The sequence below is a fragment of the Mesocricetus auratus genome, unplaced genomic scaffold, assembly GCF_017639785.1.
Source record: "Mesocricetus auratus isolate SY011 unplaced genomic scaffold, BCM_Maur_2.0 Super-Scaffold_100004, whole genome shotgun sequence".
Classification (NCBI taxonomy): Eukaryota; Metazoa; Chordata; class Mammalia; order Rodentia; family Cricetidae; genus Mesocricetus; species Mesocricetus auratus.
The window spans coordinates 118,459,102-118,477,604 of NW_024429189.1; the positions used below are offsets into that span (position 1 = coordinate 118,459,102).

At 51.0% G+C, this 18,503-nt stretch overlaps 1 protein-coding gene across 3 annotated transcripts in view; it reads right to left on the minus strand.

The window, feature by feature from the left end:
- Nol4l (nucleolar protein 4 like) overlaps positions 1-18,503 on the minus strand; it is a 117,350-nt gene that overhangs the window by 76,167 nt on the left and 22,680 nt on the right. Inside the window, exon 1 of one of the 3 annotated variants that reach the window (XM_040746517.1) lies at positions 2,720-3,143. The exons of the other annotated variants lie outside the window; for them this stretch is intronic. The gene's annotated coding sequence lies outside the window, so the exon portion shown is untranslated. Of the gene's footprint in view, positions 1-2,719; positions 3,144-18,503 lie in introns of those variants that run through there. 3 annotated transcript variants of the gene reach the window in all.

Sequence of the window (18,503 nt, forward strand, 5' to 3'; positions counted from 1 at the left end):
TCATTTTACTTATAGGATTGGGTCAGACAGGACCTGGACTCCCCTGACTATTCCAGCTTCCAGAAATGCCATGCAGGAAGGATGGAAAGAAACTCTATAGCATTTCATGGGAAAGGACGTGAAAAATACCCAGTCACTGGGAGTTTTTTCTCTGTAGGGAAGAACATTGCCATGGTAACATACTCTAGAACCATCCAACAACTCCAGAACAACCAACCAGAACCAAGCTAACCTAAGTGGACACAGCATTCGTTTTAAAAATTGTACAACTACCAACTTTCTTAGATGTTGCCAACTCCCTTAAAGCCAGCCCATCTGAATTCTGATCCAAATTCTGGGTTGCAAATAACTGAAGCAATCACAAAATGTCTACTTTACATGTAACTGACTTATAAAGTACTTAGAACTCTGGTCCTCCAAGTGTGGGTCCTACATAAGCTAGTTCCAGGACAGCCAAGGCTACACAAAAGGAACCCTGTCTGGAAAAACAAAGACAAACAAACAAAAGTTACAAACGGGGGCGGGGCTAGAGAGATGGCTCAGCAGCATAGGCTGTTCTTCCAGAGAACCCTGGTTCAATTCCCAGCACCCACATGACAGCTCACAACTGTCTGTAACTCCAGTTCCAGGGGATCCAACACCCTCACACAGACATATATGCAAGCAAAACACCAATGCACATAAAATAAAATAAATTATATAAAAGAATCATATAAGAAGTTGTTAAAAATAGGTGTTTGGGGGCTGAGGATGTAGGTAGAGTGCTTGTCTAGTATGATCAGAGAGACCTGGGATTCAATCCCTGGCATCACTTAATTTGTACATGGTAACTTACACCCATGATACCAGCACTTTCAGGCTGCAGGCAGGAGCATCAAAAGTCCAAGTCATTTTTTTTTTACTGTATAGGGAATTTAAGAACAACCTAGGCTACATGAGACTTTGTCTCCAAAAACAAACAAACAAAAATGCTTATTTTCATGGTCTACCTCAGCCTACCAAGTCTTTGTTGTGAGGTTTTAAAAAGTCCATCTCCAAATGACTATAATGCAAAAAGATTTTGAGAAATACTGATTAGAACAGCTCCGTGTCTGAGATATGAAGGTAAGCAGTAGTGAAACTGACATTGACTCATTAAATACAGCCACCACGTTCTGGGTTTCCAGGCCGTGTATGTTAATATTTTCATCTCTAGTGAAGGCTACCTTTCCTAATAGGGTTGGGGAAGAAGACTTTTACTAGGCAATGTTACTATAAATTCAAGGAATCTGCCCAGAGACTTATTGTGGATTATAGGTGCATGATCAGGGACCCCCCCCCAAGCCTGACCCTGCACTTTGAATTCTTAGCAAATTTACTTTAGGAGTGTCTTGGCAGGTGTTTTCTGGATTCCTCAGTTTCTTCAAATGCCCAGAATACTCATCAAGGGGGACTGTTTTATACTGGGCTGAAGACCAATGAGAGGAACCAGTGCATCTTAGCAGGCCATTAGGCTCCTGTCAGGTGGCCTCATGGCAATCCTTGGGAGTGTCCCTTAGGTCAAGTCCCCTGATGGAAACTTGTCCCTTTCCCACAGAAGACAATTAAATGAACCTCTGGCCTTGACAGCAAGTGCAGTACATATACTAATGGGTGACATCATCTCAACAACTTTGAAGTTGCTGGCTGGCAATAAGTTACATACTTATTATCAAGGTGGGAACATTGTTTCAAGACACAGGGCACCTTTTAGTATAGCTTCATCACTCTAATGAGGACTATGTTTTCCCGCCACAAGGAGACCATGGGTGAGAGGAGGTTGCTAAATAGTAGGGACATTTCTCTAGTGGGTTCCTCCTAAGGGAGAGAAAGGAACCATGGAGAAAGTCCTTAAAATATGCACTCTTAGTGCATTCCAGGTCCAACTCTTAACGAAGCATGAAAATCAACGGGATTGCTGCTGCAGGACAGCATCCGTCAGCAGAACCCCCGGGGTGGGGGAGGGGAACCTTTGGCTTCCACTTGTGTGGGAGTTTGGGATTTCAGGGGGTTGATTGTGCAGGCAAACTCAATGATGCTGCTCCATCCCATCTAGGCCAGCCCATAAAGAGGCTGAGAACACAGCAAAAGGCACCGGGCATGCTCCTCTCAGGCACTGACAGGGCCGGTTCCTGGCTTTAATCAATTTATCCAAGACTTGAGTTTGGGAAGCTTCAGGATAAGGTCTTATTCTGGTCCTGAGTAGAGCTAAAAGAACCAGGGGGAGGAGTCACTCCCACCCCAACCCCACCCCAGCCGAGGAACCACAGAGGGGTAAGAAGGAGGTGGAGAGATTGAAAAACCACAGAAAACTGAGAGATGGAAAAGCAGAATGAAGGAGCATCACCCAACCCTCCAAAAGTCTCAGAGAGTCCCAGGAGAAACTGGTGATGATTTGTAAGGGGCAATCAGATGGCCAAGGAAGGCCCTGCTCAGATACAAGTGACAGTATTATTACTTTACAGACTAAATATTACCTAACCGGAAACAAGCGATCCCATCAAAACAAGGCTCACACTGGAATTCTCTGCCTTCCAGCGCCACTGAGCTCTGCAGACCTGGATGGGGCAGTGGGAGGAGCCCCACACCCATAAATAAATGCATAAGCAAGGCACTAAGGACTCAATGTAGCACCTGCCTCCTCTCCACCCTTGAGCTCAATCTCCAACTGTTAGTGCGGAGCACTGCCATCGAGTCGCACCTGCCATCTGGAACAGCCTCACATATTCCAAGACCTCCTTTCTGCTTCGCTGAACCTCTATCTTCTTTCAAATCACGCCGAGGACCGACATGCACACCCGGGGCCACAGAGAAAGTGTCTGGGATGGACCCCGAAACCACAGCGAAGTGCCACATGCTTCAAGCTGCTCTCAGTGGCCTTTTCCTTTTCTGCTCTTCTTTTTCTTCTTTCTTTCTTTTGGCTTTAACTCTGGGGTTCCTGACAGGGTAGGGGAAGGGGAGGGAGTGCGGGCGGCCAAAGCAGCCCTTTTGGGTCCAACCCTTTTGGGAGAGAGAAGGGCTGGGGAATAAGTGACAAGCAGGGATGAAGCCTCCCTTGGAAGGTGCTGCAGGGTCAGGGGCTGGCTGCAGGGTCGGGGGCTGGCTGCAGGGTCGGGGGCTGGCTGCAGGGTCGGGGGCTGGCTGCAGGGTCGGGGGCTGGCTGCAGGGTCAGGGGCTGGCTGCAGGGTCAGGGGCTGGCTGCAGGGCTCTGGCTGATTTGAGCAATAAGAATGCTCCTAGAGGTGAGTCAGAGCCTGAAGACAATCCCGACCTGCCCTCAGACGAGAAGGGGCTGCGCCTCAGTTTCCTCAAGTGTGAAATGACACCGTATGCACCATGGCTTTCACCACCTCACAGGAGGGCTGCAGGAACCCCAAATGAAGCACAAACATGCCTGCCCTCTCGAGACATTCATAAATGACCTCTGTCGTCACCACTGCAGGAGGGGCGCCCTCTGAGACTCTGGGGTCCCGCCTCCCTCGGGAGTCTCAGCCGAGGGCTGGGATTGGGGACCGGACCGCTGAATGGGTTCTAGGCAGCAGGAGGAAGGCAATGAGCCCGACAGGTCCCTCCGGACCTAAGCGGGAGGCCCGGGTGCGCTAACGAGCAGGGGGCCCCAGGTGCGGGCCCCACCCCGGGCTGGGGGGGCCGAGGGGGAGGGGCGCGGCCCGCGCGCGCTAATGACTGTTGACAGCGCGCGCAGGGGCCGGCGGGCCCGCGCGCGCCGCTGACAGCTGCTAGGGCGGGATGAGGGGCAGGGGTGAGACCGCTCGCGCTCCCCACGGCGCACGCGCGTGCGCCCCCGGAGAGAAGGGGCGGGGAGAAGGCGCGCGCGCGCGCGTGCGCGTACCGGCCCGGGTTCCGAGGGCCTGCTGGAGCGGCTCGCACGGCTCCTCCCGGGCAGGCAGGTAATGAGAGTAACCATGGCAACCCACCAGAGGAAGTGTATTCTGCAGGAGACGTTAATCCCCTCTCCCCGGAGCTGGGACAGCCTGACTTTCCATTCTCACACAGTAATTAGATACCAGCTGTCAGTGCAGGGGGGACGGCTCCGCGGCTGCAGCCCGGCTGGGGGGGCACACAAAGGGGTGGGGGGGCGCAGGGAGGGGGGCGTTAAAGACACAGGGACGCTTTGCGGCCGTGCACCCAGAGCACCCGCCTCCTAGCGCGTGCCCGCGCACCTGGAGATCCCGCCCGTTCGAGGGCCCCGCCCATCCCACGCGCACCTGCTGCGCGCGCGCGCCCGTACACCGTCGCCCTCCCTACTCTCGCCCCGCCTCCTCGCTCTCAGCACACCTGCCCCGCTCCGCCCTCCATCCCATCGCTGCCCACCTGTCCTTTGTGCGGGGCGGTACCACTGGATCCTTCAGGGACTGCCCGCTATGTGCCAGGCACTGTGCCAAGCCTAAGCTCGTGCAGTCTTTCCAGACCCTCCAAGGTAAGCGCCTCGCTGCTCCTCTCCTAAGGTTCAGCGGGGTGTGGCTATTTGCCCAGGGTCTTGCAGACTTAAACACCCACCCTGATGGCTTCCATTTGGCCACGGAGCCACAATGCCTTCCCTTCACATTCCATATCTGTTACAGCCCTGGGACCTCCCAGCTGCTGTGGTGGCTGGCATCGTGATGCACCTACTATGTGCCAGACATTCACTGCCTCATTTCACCTTCCTGCAGCCCCGGTAATTTATGGGAGCATCTTACAGGTGAGGAAAGAGATGCGGAAAACTGATGCTGGCCTTCAAACCCAGGCAGCCCTATTCTAGGGTCCATGCCCCACGTACTGGGCTCTATTACCCCACCTCTGGATTTGAGGTGGCTACAATCCAGTTCTTTCCCGTTTCTCCTGGCTCAGCCCTGTCCCCAGCATTGTTACAAGCCACCTCTCTTAGTCACTGAAAAATCCAGCAAGCTTCTAGGCCTGAAGCCACCGTTCCTAATTTATGTCTAGCCTTTCAGAAACCCTAGGTCTCAGCACAGACAGCCACTTGGAAGTCATTCTCCCCCAGTTTCCCAAATAGAAAAACTATGACAAACCAAGACAAGAAGCTGGCCCATGGTGTGATGGAACCTTTGGGAGAGAGGTCAGTACTATTAGACTGCGTTGGACCCAGAGTTTCCCACCCCACAATAAAGAAGGGCATGCCAAGGAAAGGCAGGAAGTGCAGATAAGTAGAGCCAGCTCTTGGGACCCAGTGGAGGCAAATGTCTGGGACAGGAGGACGCTATTTGATCCCTTCCCCACTGCCCTGGCCATGACCCCTCCCTCCCTCCCTCCCTCCCTCCCTCCCTCCCTCCCTCCCTCCCTCCCTCCCTCCCTCCCTCCCTCCCTCCCTCTCTCTCTCTCTCTCTCTCTCTCTCTCTCTCTCTGATCCATGATGGACAAGGCAGCCAGCACCCTGAGCTGTGACGGAGAACCCAGTGTTCCCCAATTGAGCTTCATTCAGTGGAGAAAAGAGGCAGGGGAGGCTAGGCCCAGGGCTTTAGGGACGGGGTACCCTTGGGGCAGCCCCGCCCTATATGGGCCTTGGCTTAGCAGCCTCCATCTCAGGGTTTCCTGCCTCCTCTCTCCCCATCTCTCAATAGCAGAGCAGCCTAAATTTGGCTCAAGGAGGGAATGGGGGAGGTGGCAGCAGGCGGGTGCTGTCAGAGGCCAGGGCGTAGCTCCCGTCTAGTCGGCTGGCATTTTTGCTGTCTGGAGGAGGGCAGGGGGGCCTCCAGCAGGCAGCCCTCTCCCGGAAAGGGAGATGTTCGTACCTTCTGACACACACTGAGTAATGTGCAAACGACATGCAAACTGAGTTTCAAATCAGCATCTCAGCCAGAGAACAGCTTGGTGCTGCTTTGGGATGAGAACAGGGCCAGCAGCCTCCTTGCCAGGGGCTCCAGTAGGGGTCAGGGACACAGCTGGTCTAGGGCTGGGCCTCAGGAGAACTCCACTTCTGGCCAGTCACAGAACCCATTCCAGTGGCTGAGTAGCAGCCCAAGGGCAGGGCCTTGACTTTCTCTGTCTGCATGGTAAAAGTAGCCACCCTGTTCAGGTCTGACTCTAGCTTGCCACTGGACGACTGGGTCAACTCCTCAGCAGGCATCCTTTGCAGATAGCCACTGTGCTTCCCTAGAGGTTAGGCACAGGAAGTGAAAAAGCAAACAAACAAGCAACTGTGCTTTAGAATCAAGCCTACATTCCAGGCTTGGCTCAGCACATGGCAGTCTGGTTCGGAACCTCATTGTCAGCTGGGATGTCCATGGGTTGGCCTTGCACACTGCGGGCACACTACAGGTCTCCAGGACACCCTCATGGCTCTTTGTGCCTCTGTCCCACCAGCTTTGTCCCAGGTGCATCTTTCCTCTGTTCCTCTGCTTGGGTTTTCATATCTTTAGGTAATTGTGAACCTCCTGTTTTGGTAATCTTGGACAAGTCTGTATTTATGAATAGACCAAAAGGGGATAATGGGCGGTGGATAATGGGCTGGCTGGGTCATAGACTCATTAGGAAATTGACTAGGGCAACTCTTCTTTCCATCCCTCCACCATCCCCATCCCAAATGACCAGGAGGGGTGGGCTGGCCCTCAACACTATCGGGCATGGGGAGCTGGGGGCCCCTCTTCTTGGTAACTCTGTTTAACCCCAGATAACTGCTCTCCTGCTCCCTCAGTTGGCTCTGATAGGAGCTGAATCCAACTTCCTGCCACCCAAAAGCCACTTCCTGCCAAACTTGAGCTGATACCAGAAGAACTTGTTTTCTATACACAGAGGAGTCTCTGATGGGGTTGTTTTGCATTGGCCAGTATACCTGGTAGGGCTAGGTCGGGGAGGGTGGGACCTCTGCCCTCCTTACCTACTGCACCCCTCCCCCACCCCCACCCCGTCCTGTCCCAGCATCGCCTCTGTGCTTGCGGGTGTTCCCCTGGGCCCAGACAGACAGTGTTTAGACTATGGCACAGTCTGACCCAGCCACATATAGCCAGTCTGAGAGCACTGTGTGGGGACAAGGCCACCAGAAATGTTAGTGACTATCATCATGATAACAATCATAGTTGCACACATGAACACATGACCTCACAGTCAGACAACCATATGGAGTCATGGGACAGTCTCACACACAATTAAATGCAGTCACACTCTCAGAACCTCTAGCTCCATGCACATGCACTCAAGGTGAGCATGAGTGTGCCCACAAATACTCTTTGAGGTTTGCCTGGGCAGGACCTTGGACTAACGCTGGTAAGAATGGCTGGAATAGTAGCAGCACACATCACAGATGAGTGAACCAAGTCTTCGAGAAGCAGTGCATAGAGGCACCAGGGGCTCACTCTGCTACCCCAGCCAGCCCGACCGCCCCGTCTAGACACACACTGTTCCCTCAGCCTGGAGTACCCTTCGGCATTATGCCTTTAGCACTGTCGACTCACATGCCTCTTCCACAAAACCCAGGCAGTCCCTTCTCATGTCCTCAGAGTCTGGGTCACTCACAAAAGAGCACATCTCCCTTTGACTTTAAGGGACAAAGAGATGCAGCATTTTGTCCTGGCTTCAGCCATGTTCTGTCTGTGGCATAGAACAGGTGCTCAGCAACTGCTTCAGAATTGAGAAGACTATTAAGGGCAGAGTCTGGACTGGAACCCGGGACACCTGAGGCTGGAGCTAATTTCTATGTTACTATGCTTTTCATACTGTCCAAAGACCCATTAGCAACAGTGATGAATGAATGAATGACCCAAGCTCTCAAGATCCTAGACCAGTGATCCCCAAGCTAACCTCCTTCATTTCCTGGCAGTGTAGACATGAGCCAAGCTCCAGGCCCCTTGGATAGTGGCAGGGCTAAAGCCGGCTGTCAGAAGCTCATTTGGCCAGAGCTTCCAGCAGGGGAGACCAGCTGGCAGTGCAGGGTCCATCGGCCCAGGCCTGGAATCTGAGACGCCCTCAGAGGCCCAGCTTCTCTTTGGGCCCCCACAAACTGGCCTTTGTTCCTGGGCTAGCCAAGACAGGCAGCTTGGGCTTTCTCTCTGCCTGCGGCACCCGCGCTGAGCTGGTGAGGTAAATGGGCCAGCCTCCCCTCTGTCCATGCCCAGGACGTTGCTTCAGGACTAAATGGAGATGTAATTTTCTATACAAATCCATGACAATTTAGATGGAGTGATTGTAATTGGCTTTTCAATGGAGGTTTTGTCCAGCGCTGGTGGCTAGAACTGGGTGGCCTGTTTGAGGCAGGCTCCATTTAAATGACAATAAAGCAATAATATTGAGGACTTGCATAGCGCCCAGTGCCCCTCCTGAGCCCTTGGGGAGCCTCATGTTTATGGATCTGCTCCTTCCCTAGGGCTGTCTGGACACCAGGGTGCTGAGGGTCAGAGTGCCTGCACCTTTAGGTGTCAGGAAACAGCTGCAGAATGGCTGGAGCAGGACCCATATCCCCAACTACCTGTCCCCTCATTCACTACACATCCACTAGGCAGTACCTCCCAGTGCTGGAGGCTAGCCCAGGTGTTGGGGTGCTAATAGCCTCCCAGGTAGGTCAGAGGGAGGAGTCTGCCATGCCTGAGTACATCACAGTGAGGCAGGCATGACCAGGCCCCAGAGAGCAGAAGTCAAAGCCTGACCCTATTGTGCCTAGCTCCCTGAGTGCCTGTAACTGAGTTTCCCAGCTCTGGGGTGCGGGGAATGTCCCAGAGAGGATGGAATTTGCGCAGGACTCAGCCCAGTACCTGGCATGTGAAAGGTGCTATATATAGTCATTTCCAGTTCTCACTAACCACTCCTGCTCAGGCAGACTGGCTGGTGACCTCCAGCAGGACACGTGACTAAATCTCTTCAAACTTCTGTTGGCTTCTCTTTAAAATGGGGCTTTTAGGGGAGCTGACCCCATGGGGTTCTGAAGATGAAGGTGAGGGTGTGTTCAAGCACTTAGCACAGGCCAGGCTCCAAGAATGACAGCTCTCCTCACTGCAACACCTGCCTCCAGAAGCTTCTATGAGAACCGCACTGAATGTGGGGACCCACAGCAAGAGGACCAAGCTGACAGGAGCCACCATGGTCCTGTCCCTGCTGCCCGAAGATGCGGTGAGAAGGAATGCTCTCCAGGAAGCTGTGGGAAAGAAGGCTTCACAGAGGAGTGACTTTGGCTGGACCGTTTTGCCAAGAGGAAGGGTACCTCCTACAATATTACCAGGAAGGTTCTACAGCCAGATCACTAGGAGTGATTCTCACCTGTCAGTGAGGTGTGGTGGCCACAAAAACTCTGCTGAAGTGACAGTGTTCAAGTCACTCTAGAAGGCAAGTAGCCTGAGCAAAAGGCCAGTAGGTAGGAAAGCAGCTGCCATCGTAGGTAGCAGTAAGTGAGACAGCATGGAAGCTGTGTCTAGAAGCCCTGTCTTTATGCCTAGTGTCACAGGCAGTGACATCCAAATTCATTTAGTCCAGGCTGGTCTGGAACTTGTAGCAATCTTCCTGCCTCAGCCTCCTGAATGGCAAGTATGAGTCAACAGACTCCTTCTGTCTGCTCATAGAGAATGGGCTATGGAGAAAGGGATAAAAAAGAGAACAAGAAGGCTTTGGAGCTGTGTGTGGATCACTGGGAGAAAGGAAGTGTTAGATCTGAGAAGCTGTGGGGTAGATGAGAAGGCAGGAATGTGAGCTGTGGTATGGGCGCCAGCACCAGGGGACATGTGGCCATCAAGGTGGGAGCAGAGGCTTATGCAGCTAGGACACAAGCAGGGGTAGTGGGAAGGGTGATGGAAGAGAGGCGAAGGCCAGCCCCTCCTGCCCAGCCCACGCCAGACCAGGGCTCTGGGGCTTATTCCTGAAGGCAGTGGGGCATCAGCATCCGTTTTCTCCAGGCAGGAAAAGACCATGCTGAGATTTGTGGGTTTTGAAAGATCATTTTGGTGACAGGGTAGAGGGTGGGAAGTGGCAGGTGGGTGAGGCTGGAAGGAGAGAGGCAGAGAGGGGTGATAGTTAGAGGGCACTCAGAGGCCCTGAAGTACCCAGGACATCTTCTAACTGTAAAAAACTGCTTTCTCAGAGAGGACTAAAATCTGGCCAAGTTCACACAGCAAGCCAGTGGCAGACAAGACCTCACTCCCAGGCCAGCTCAAACACTCTAGTCACTGACAAACGGCATCAAATAGTTTTTAATTTGAACTGTCAGTCCAGAAACCACTATGTCACCAGGAGGTGGCACTGTTATCGTTCCCATTTTCCAGATGAGGAACCGGAAGCTCTTCAGGGCAGTCACTCACTCACACAGGGACCCACAGCTACGACCTGATCCAGGCATTCGGACCCTAAGCAGGAGGCCACAGGCCCAGTGCGGGCTATGGATATGTTTCAGGGACCCGTGGGAGTATATTACAGTTTTTAAGTTATCACTGATATTAAAAAGTTGAAGATTCCATGGAAGAAGAAAGCCTGATATTAAGGCAAGATCACTTTATGAAAGCATCCTCAGGAACCTTGTCTATCTCCTGGTCATCTCAGAGTGACACCAGGTTCACAACAACAGCTTGGGTCTCTTCTCTGCCTTCAGACAGCTCTGAAAGTAAGTACTATCCAGGGACTCTCTAGGAGATGGGGGGGGCATGCACTTGTCTAGCAAGCATTTGGTCCACAGCCCCAAGTGCTCACCACTCAGCCTGCTGCACCAAGGGCCTTCTGCAGCGCCTCCTGCTTAGGGCAGGCACCTGGAGGGATCCTTGACTGTCTTCTCTTACACACCCACTTCCTGCCTGTTTTCATCTTTGAGCTCTATCCAGTATTCAAGAGTATCCTACCACCTGCCAACCCTGGGCACCATAGATAGGAGCTGGGCAGAAGCATGTGCTAAGGGGTTCAGAGCCAGCCTCTACACTCACTCTCTGGTCTCTTCTGTGAAAGGGGCAGGATAGAGCAGGGCATTCCATACCATTATCCTTCCATCCAGACCGTGGAGCTCAGCAAATGCCCAATGATAAGATACTAGGTTAAAATTCTAATTCCTGGCTGGGTGTGGTGGTGCACGCTGATCCCAGCTCTTGGGGGCAAAGTCAGGCAGATCTGTAAGATTAAAGCCAGCCTGGTCTACTGAGTGAGTTATAAGTCAGCTAGAGATATGTAGTGAGACCCTGTCTCAAAAAAATGTTTCTTTTTGAATTCCCAAGTGGAAGGTATGGCTCAGAGACAAAGGCAGGCGGCTAGCAAGTATGATGTCTGGTCCAGGACAAGTGGAAAACAGCAAGCAAGTTTGGGTATCTGAAATGATGAGTTTGACTTTCAGCACCCTGGATCAGGCCAGTTCTGTGAGACGGTCCCACAACGTCTTCTAGGGCCTGGCATAAAGCAAGTGCTCCCAACAACTCATTTGCTGACAGGACTGGTGATGAGCAATGAGCTCCCGAGATTCCCCCAGAGAGCCAGAGCATCCATTCACTCAGAAGGCCTTGACATCCCCAGTCAGAAATAGGACGCAAGCTCTACTGCCACAGCCTTCCTTCTCTGCAGCAGCCACCACATGGAGCACACACCGCGTGCCAAGCATGGGCCTGAGAACCTTATGCTCTTCACTGTGACCCCAGGAAGCAGCAGCAACTACTTTTTATGGCTGAGTAAACTACAGCCAGGAGAGGCTAAGTGACAAAAATGGCCAAGGTCACATAGCTCATAAGTGTCAGAGCTAGAGACTAACCGGAGCTGCCTGACCCCTGACCCCTCATTCTTCAGCATTATTCAGGCTGCTCCTCAAGAAGAATAAGGGTTAGAGAGGGAAGACTGTTCAGGTTGCAAACGGTGCCATGCTGAGCAAGACTGCCAGCGCCGTGGTATGGTCGGACTTTCTTTTCTGCCGCCAGCCCACAAATAATAACACAGAAACTTATTATTCATTATGAAAGCTCAGCCTTGGCCTAGGCTTGTCCCACTAGCTCTTATAACTTAACCTGCTCTTATTAATCTACATTTTATTTTTACCATGAGGCTTTTCACCTCTCTTTTATTCTGTATGTCTGACTCCCTCCACGTCTAGTTGGTGCCTCGATTATCTCCTACTTCCTCTCTCTGCCTGGAAGTCTCACCTGTACCTCCTGCCTTGCCATTGGCTCTTTATTAAACCAATCACAGCAATATACAGTGTACAAATATCCCACAACACCATGGCTCGTCCCTAGCTTCTATCTATGTATCTGATGCTATCCAGGTCTCCAGGCTTTCAAGCTACTCTGGTGGCTCCCTCGACTCCCACCTTGGGATAAGGCAAATCTGATACTCCTGTCACTACCAACACTCTTGACTACGGACCCTGCATGCAGAAACATCAACATTCCAGGCAGGATGTGCCTGCTTGTGCAATAGTGTCTCCACTATTGGGTAAGACCAACAGCCTTCCAATTGGATTGAAGGCCCGTCCCACAAGAGGGAGTTCAAGCCTGGTTCTGTAAACCATAACAAAACCCTGTGGCTGGGGAAGTCATACGTCCCAATAGGAAAGCAATTTTTATATTTTTTTCTAGATGGATGTGATGTGCCTGTGGAACTGCCTTCTAAACATGTGTGTTTATCCCTGTATGTCACTGTTATTATCAGCCTCACTCATAACCACTGGGGAAGCTCCTGAGAACTGACTGTTATTGTGATACCTACAACCACCCCCTCCAAAGCTCAGGGATCACTGCAGAAGAGGAGGCAGAAAGAGTATAAGACCCAGGCAGCAGCCGGGCGGTAGTGATGCACGCCTTTAATCCCAGCACTCGGGAGGCAGAGGCAGGTGGATCTCTGTGAGTTCGAGGCCAGGCCAGACCGACATCCTCGAAAACAATACAGAGAAACCATGTCTCGTAAAAACCAAAAAAAAAAAAAAAAAAAAAAAAGAGCCAGGCAGCTCAACACAGCTTCAGGAAGTCCCTGAAACTGACCAGACCTACAAGGCCTCTCCCTACCAGAGTAACCAGTAAAAGCTGAGGGGTCCTCTCAGACAGAAGGAAGCTGAGCTGCAAAGAAGACTCTGAGACCAGACCAATCGCTGAGAAGAAACAGAAACCAGCCAAGCTGCCTGGAAGAGATGCAGAGCAACTGAGGCACCTGTCACCCAGGCTGGGGTGGGCTTTGGTGATGCCGCTCTGCCTTTGAGTCATTTCTGCTGCTCCAAGTAACCCCAATAAAACTCATGAGTTCACCAAATTGGACTTCAGTGGTGTCTGCACTTTTGGTCTGTTGAAGGTTCCCTATCTGGGGTGAGTAGGGTAGACATGCATGTTGGGTCTCCCCAGGAAACGTTTTGTCACACAACATCCTCCTGCCTGGAGTACCATTGTCTGCTCAAAGCCACCCCTCCATGTTGCATTCAAATGTCCTCCTCCCTGGAAGGACTGACTGACTGACTAAATGACTGACTGACTGACTCTCTCTCCCTCCCTCCTTCTCTCTCTCTCTCTCTCTCTCTCTCTCTCTCTCTCTCTCTCTCTCTCTCACACACACACACACACACACACACACACATATACTGCCACCATATTTTCCCCTTTTATTTCTCACAGTGCTCTTTGTAAGACAGAGGGCCACACTCACATGAGGAAGCGGAGGAAGGGAAATGACTTGCCCAAAGACAATGCCTGAACCCAGTCTTGCCTGACTTGAAGTTAGACTTCTAGGCTGGGCTATGGCTCAGTGGTAGAGCACACTTTTTGTGCCCCCATAAGTGTGATCTCCAACACTCCAGGCACACCTGTCAGTCTCCTCCTGGTAGTTCAGAAGTGGTCAAGGCCTTCTGAAGATCTAGGGACTAAATGTGGGTGGTGGAGAGTCAAGAGTCACACAGACCATGTGACCTCAGATCCCTGTAGGGTATGGATTTTCACTCTGACTTTCACGGCCATTGTTTAGGGACCAAGTACATGTGTGAACATTTGATACATGGCACCCAGAGTGGTCAATGAATGGCCCACATTTTAGATACAGCTGCTGGTAGTGACAGCTGGTGCCCCATGTCAGTGGAGGGAAAAATGGCATCACGTCCAAAAGCAGACACTCCTGGACCCAGCAATGCTACTTCTCACTACATTCACTAGTATGGGTGGGCATCTATATTCACAGATGTTCGCTGAAGTCTTGATAAAGCAAAGTACTGCAAGGATTCTGAATGTCTATCAATGGGAAATGGGGTAAATAAATTATAGTATGTCCATAAAATTGAGTATTATACAGCCATAAAAAAGAATGAGAATGTCCTTTTATGCTCTTACTCGCTCTTGTGCCAAGAGTGTATAGATTTACTGCTTAGGAGAAAAACAACCTGAAGAATGTAGGGACTGAAACTCTTAGAAGAAAACAGAATTGAATCTATGACCTTGGATGTGACACTGAAAGTTTAAGCAACAGGAAACATCAGACAAACTGGGCTTCATCAAAATGTGAAACTCTGCTCCAGTGGACATTGTCAAGAAAATAAAAGGCAGGACTCAGGAGGATGAGGCAGGAGCTCACAAGTTCAAGACTAGCCTAAGTAATGTATAAGACTGCTGAACCATGGTGGCATCACACACCTTTAATCCCAGCACTCAGGAGGCAGAAGCAGGTGGATCTCTGAGCTCAAGGCCAGCTTGTCTATAGAGTGAGTTCCAGGACAGCCTGGGCTACACAGAGAAACCCTGTCTCCAAACAACAAGACTCTCCAGAGGGAGAGAGGGAGAGAGAGAGAGGGAGAGAGAGAGAGAGGGAGAGAGAGAGAGAGAGAGAGAGAGAGAGAGAGAGAGAGAGAGAGAGAGAGAGAGAGAGAGAGAGAGAGAGAGAGAGAGAGAGAGAGAGAGAGAGAGAGGACTGACTGACTTGTCCTGTCTTTGGAATGCAGACCTGCAATGCCAGCTACTCAGGAGTTGGGAGCGAGAGGATCATAAGTCAACACGGACCTGGTGGGGTTGGCAGGATGACTCAGGTGGTAAAGGCACCTGCTTGCCAGACTAATGGCCTGAATAGGATCCCCAGAACCCACATGAGAACCACCTCCCACAAGTTGTCCCCATGTTCCCATTCACACCTACACAAAATCAATGTTAAAACAAAACATTTTAAAAATCTGTTTCAGAAATTTAGTGAGATCTTGTCTTAAAAAAAAGAAAGCCCAGCTGGGAAAGAAGCTCTATATCTCAGTGGTAGAACACTTGCCTAACATGCATGAGACCCCAGTTCAATCCACAGCACTGAAAATAAGAGAAGGGAGGAGGAGGAGGGAGGATGACAACTCACAATCAGAAAATATTCATAAGTAGTACATCTGAGAGGGGACATATCTACCATATATAGGTGCTCTCACAATTCCATAGTAAAATGACATTAACTTTTTAATGAGCAGAAGATGTGAGCAGACCTTTCTCCAAACCAGGCATACAAATGACCGATAGGCTTGTGAAAAGATGGTCAGCATCATCAACTACCGGGACACGACACATCAAAACCACAGAAAGATACCTCACTGCTGCTCGGATGATGGCCTAATCCAAATGGCAGAGTAACAAGTATCGTCAAGGATGCAGAAGATTACAACCCTGGGGGCTGTGATGCTGACAGGAAGGACAATGTCAAGTCTTTGGAAAAGGTGCGGTTCCTTAGATGCTTGAACATGGAGCAGCCATGTGACCTTGGCAAGTCTGTTCTCAAGTATAAGAAAACTGAAAAGTATGTGCACACTAAATGCTGCCCAAGACTGTTCACAGCCACATTATTTGCGATAAGCAAAATATGGAAGTAATTCAAGTGTCCATCAACTGCTGAGTCAAATATGGTATGTGTATAAAATGAAATACTACTTGGCAATAGGAAGGAATGAAAGACTGATACATGCTGCAATGTAAAGAACTCTAAAACATAACTGAAAGAAGTCTGTCACAAAGAACGCCTTTGCCACGACAAGGGGAGTCTACAGGGACAGAGACAGGTCAGTGGCTGACAGCCTCAGGGAGAGAAAGAGAACAGCAAGAGTGTGGCACTGGGAGTATGGGGAGTCTTTCTGAAGTAACAAAACTGTGTTAAAAATTGATTGTGGCAGAATGTAGTAAAATTCACTTCTGTGCCTTTGACATGGGTGAATTGTGCAGTGTGGGGCATATATATGTATGTAACTTAAAAAATGTAGACAACATAATTTGTGTAAAAATAAACCAGGAATTGCAAGACAGCGAGTACAGGTATTTACTACCAAGTCTGAAGACCTGCATTTCAGCCCATGCACCCACATGGTGCAGAGGGAACTGGCTCTCTCAAGTTGTCCTCTGACCACCACATGCATAGCATGGCACACATGTCCACACACATATACACACATGTACTAAGTAAATAAGCATAACTTCTTTTAACTAAAAAAAAAGAAATCAAATTTAGAAATATACTTGCCTATGTACAGATTCATGAATCAATCATCCTGGAGGACCAAGAAGGCCTGGGGAAGAGCAGAAGCAGGACCAGGAGGCAACCTTGTTCGTCACTGTATCTGATGAGTCGGGTGTGTGAGATAATGAAATTCTAGTACACAGGAACATGGTACACTTTGAGAAGAAAAAAATCAGTGGCTTATGACTCACTGGCCCTTGGCTAGAGGATAAGTTGGGTGATTGTAGGTAGTTATGAAGACATAAAGAGCTTGCAGGAGTCCCCCCTTAAAGTTTGCCAAAAGGGCTGACACCACGTTCCCTCTTTCCTCGCAAGGCTCTACTTTCCACCCAAAGCTCCCTTCAGAGAGCCTGGAGACCAACAGCAGAGGCTCAGAGAGGGAAAGTGAGTGGCACAAAGCCACACAGCCAGAAGCGGGTGCATCTGTGACTCTCAGTTCTGGCCTGCTCCCATGCCTCGGGGCCTCAGCCACAGCATCTGCCAACAGAAACGCTCTGAGCCCCAGGGGAAATTACTATTCCTCTTCCATCAGCCCACTCAACAGGTCTGAGCTGAACTGAGGAGTGAGCCTCAGGAATTCACCGCAGGTCAGCAGAGGTCTCAGGGCACAGGGAGCCATGACCCACCAAAGGCCATGCAGCAGGTGTACGGTGAAGCCAGAAATGGAAGGCACGGAACCCAACGCCCCCCACTCCACTCTGCCCCCCATTCTGGAACTCAGGCTGCAGTCCTGATGGAATACACACTGCAGAGTAGGGCGAGAGGCCATAGGACTCAGTAACCCATGTTCTTGGGGAAGGGGCGGCAGCACCTCTCTGGACCAGCTCTGTGGCTGTCACATGGGGTTAACAGCGTCTACCTGGCAGAGACGGGTAAGTGCAGAATGAAACAAGCTGTCTTCTACTCAACATGGAATCACCTCCTAATCCCACTCCAGAGATCAGGCTCGTCCCTTCACCACAGATGGGACTCCTGCCAACTGCCCTGCTGTTCTGGCTGACTCTGGTGTTTGTGGAGGGACTGAGTGCAGAAAAGCCCCAGGTGCCCTAGCACTTTGGATATGACTCTTGGTGGCATCACCGAGGTAGGCCCCTTATTTTATTGATGAAGAAAATGAAGTCTGGAGCTAAAGAGACCAACAAGCCAAGATCACACAGAGCCAGCTCCAAGACACCCCAGCCCATCGTCCTGCACTGCCCATCCCCCACAGCCCAGGTGGTGGCATCCATCTGCACCCAAGCCCTCCATGAACCCTCAAGAAGCCACTTGGGCAGGTGGAGGCTCCAATGGGTCATGGCCCTTCTTTTTTTCAGCCACTAATGCTGGAGGGTCAGCCAGGCTAGGCATGCCAGGCCTCCAAGGCTGCGGTATGGAGTCCAGGCTTTGTCCCAGGAGCCCCTAGAGAGCCACTGAATGGTTTTAGGCTAGGCACTGATGTGGTCTGATTTATGTTCCAGAAGACTGCTCTGGCTGCTGGTGGAGTGGGTAAACGTAGAAGGCTCGGATGCTGGGACTCAGGGCTGGGACCCAGCTTAGAGCCAATGTGCTAATAGCTGGTCAGAGGGCAGGTCAGCTGACCGTAAAGAGAAACTGTTCCTCCTTGGGCAATGAGTCCCTCATCTCCAGACATGTGGGAAGCAAGATGGACCACGTCTCAGGGAACTTAGTGGGTAAGACTGCACTGCCAAGACTGAAGTCTGCCTCCTCAGAGGAGTCTTCCTGCGCCTCCAGGTCAGGTCTCCAGCCATTATGCCTCTCCATCAGGTTATCCTGGTAAGAATTAGGACCCAGATTTTCTCATCCACATGATGTGTAAGCCCACTTGGCTTGGCTCTGGATTCCAGTGTAAAGCCTGGCACACAGTAGGACCTCCTATATTACCTCCTTCCCTCTTCTTTCTTTCTCTCTTTCCTTCCTTCCTTTTTCTTTCTTTGCGGCAGGATCTCACTATAACTCAATCTCTATAGGCCAGGCTGGCTTTGAACTCAGGAACTCATGAGTTCTTCCTTCTGAGTGCTAGGATTACAGGTATGAGCCACTACATCTGACCTCTTCCCTATCTTTTCCTTTTTGCCTCAACACTCCCTGTCCTAGGTCTTTCTTCTGGAATTCTCAATGCCCATCTGGAATGGTAACAC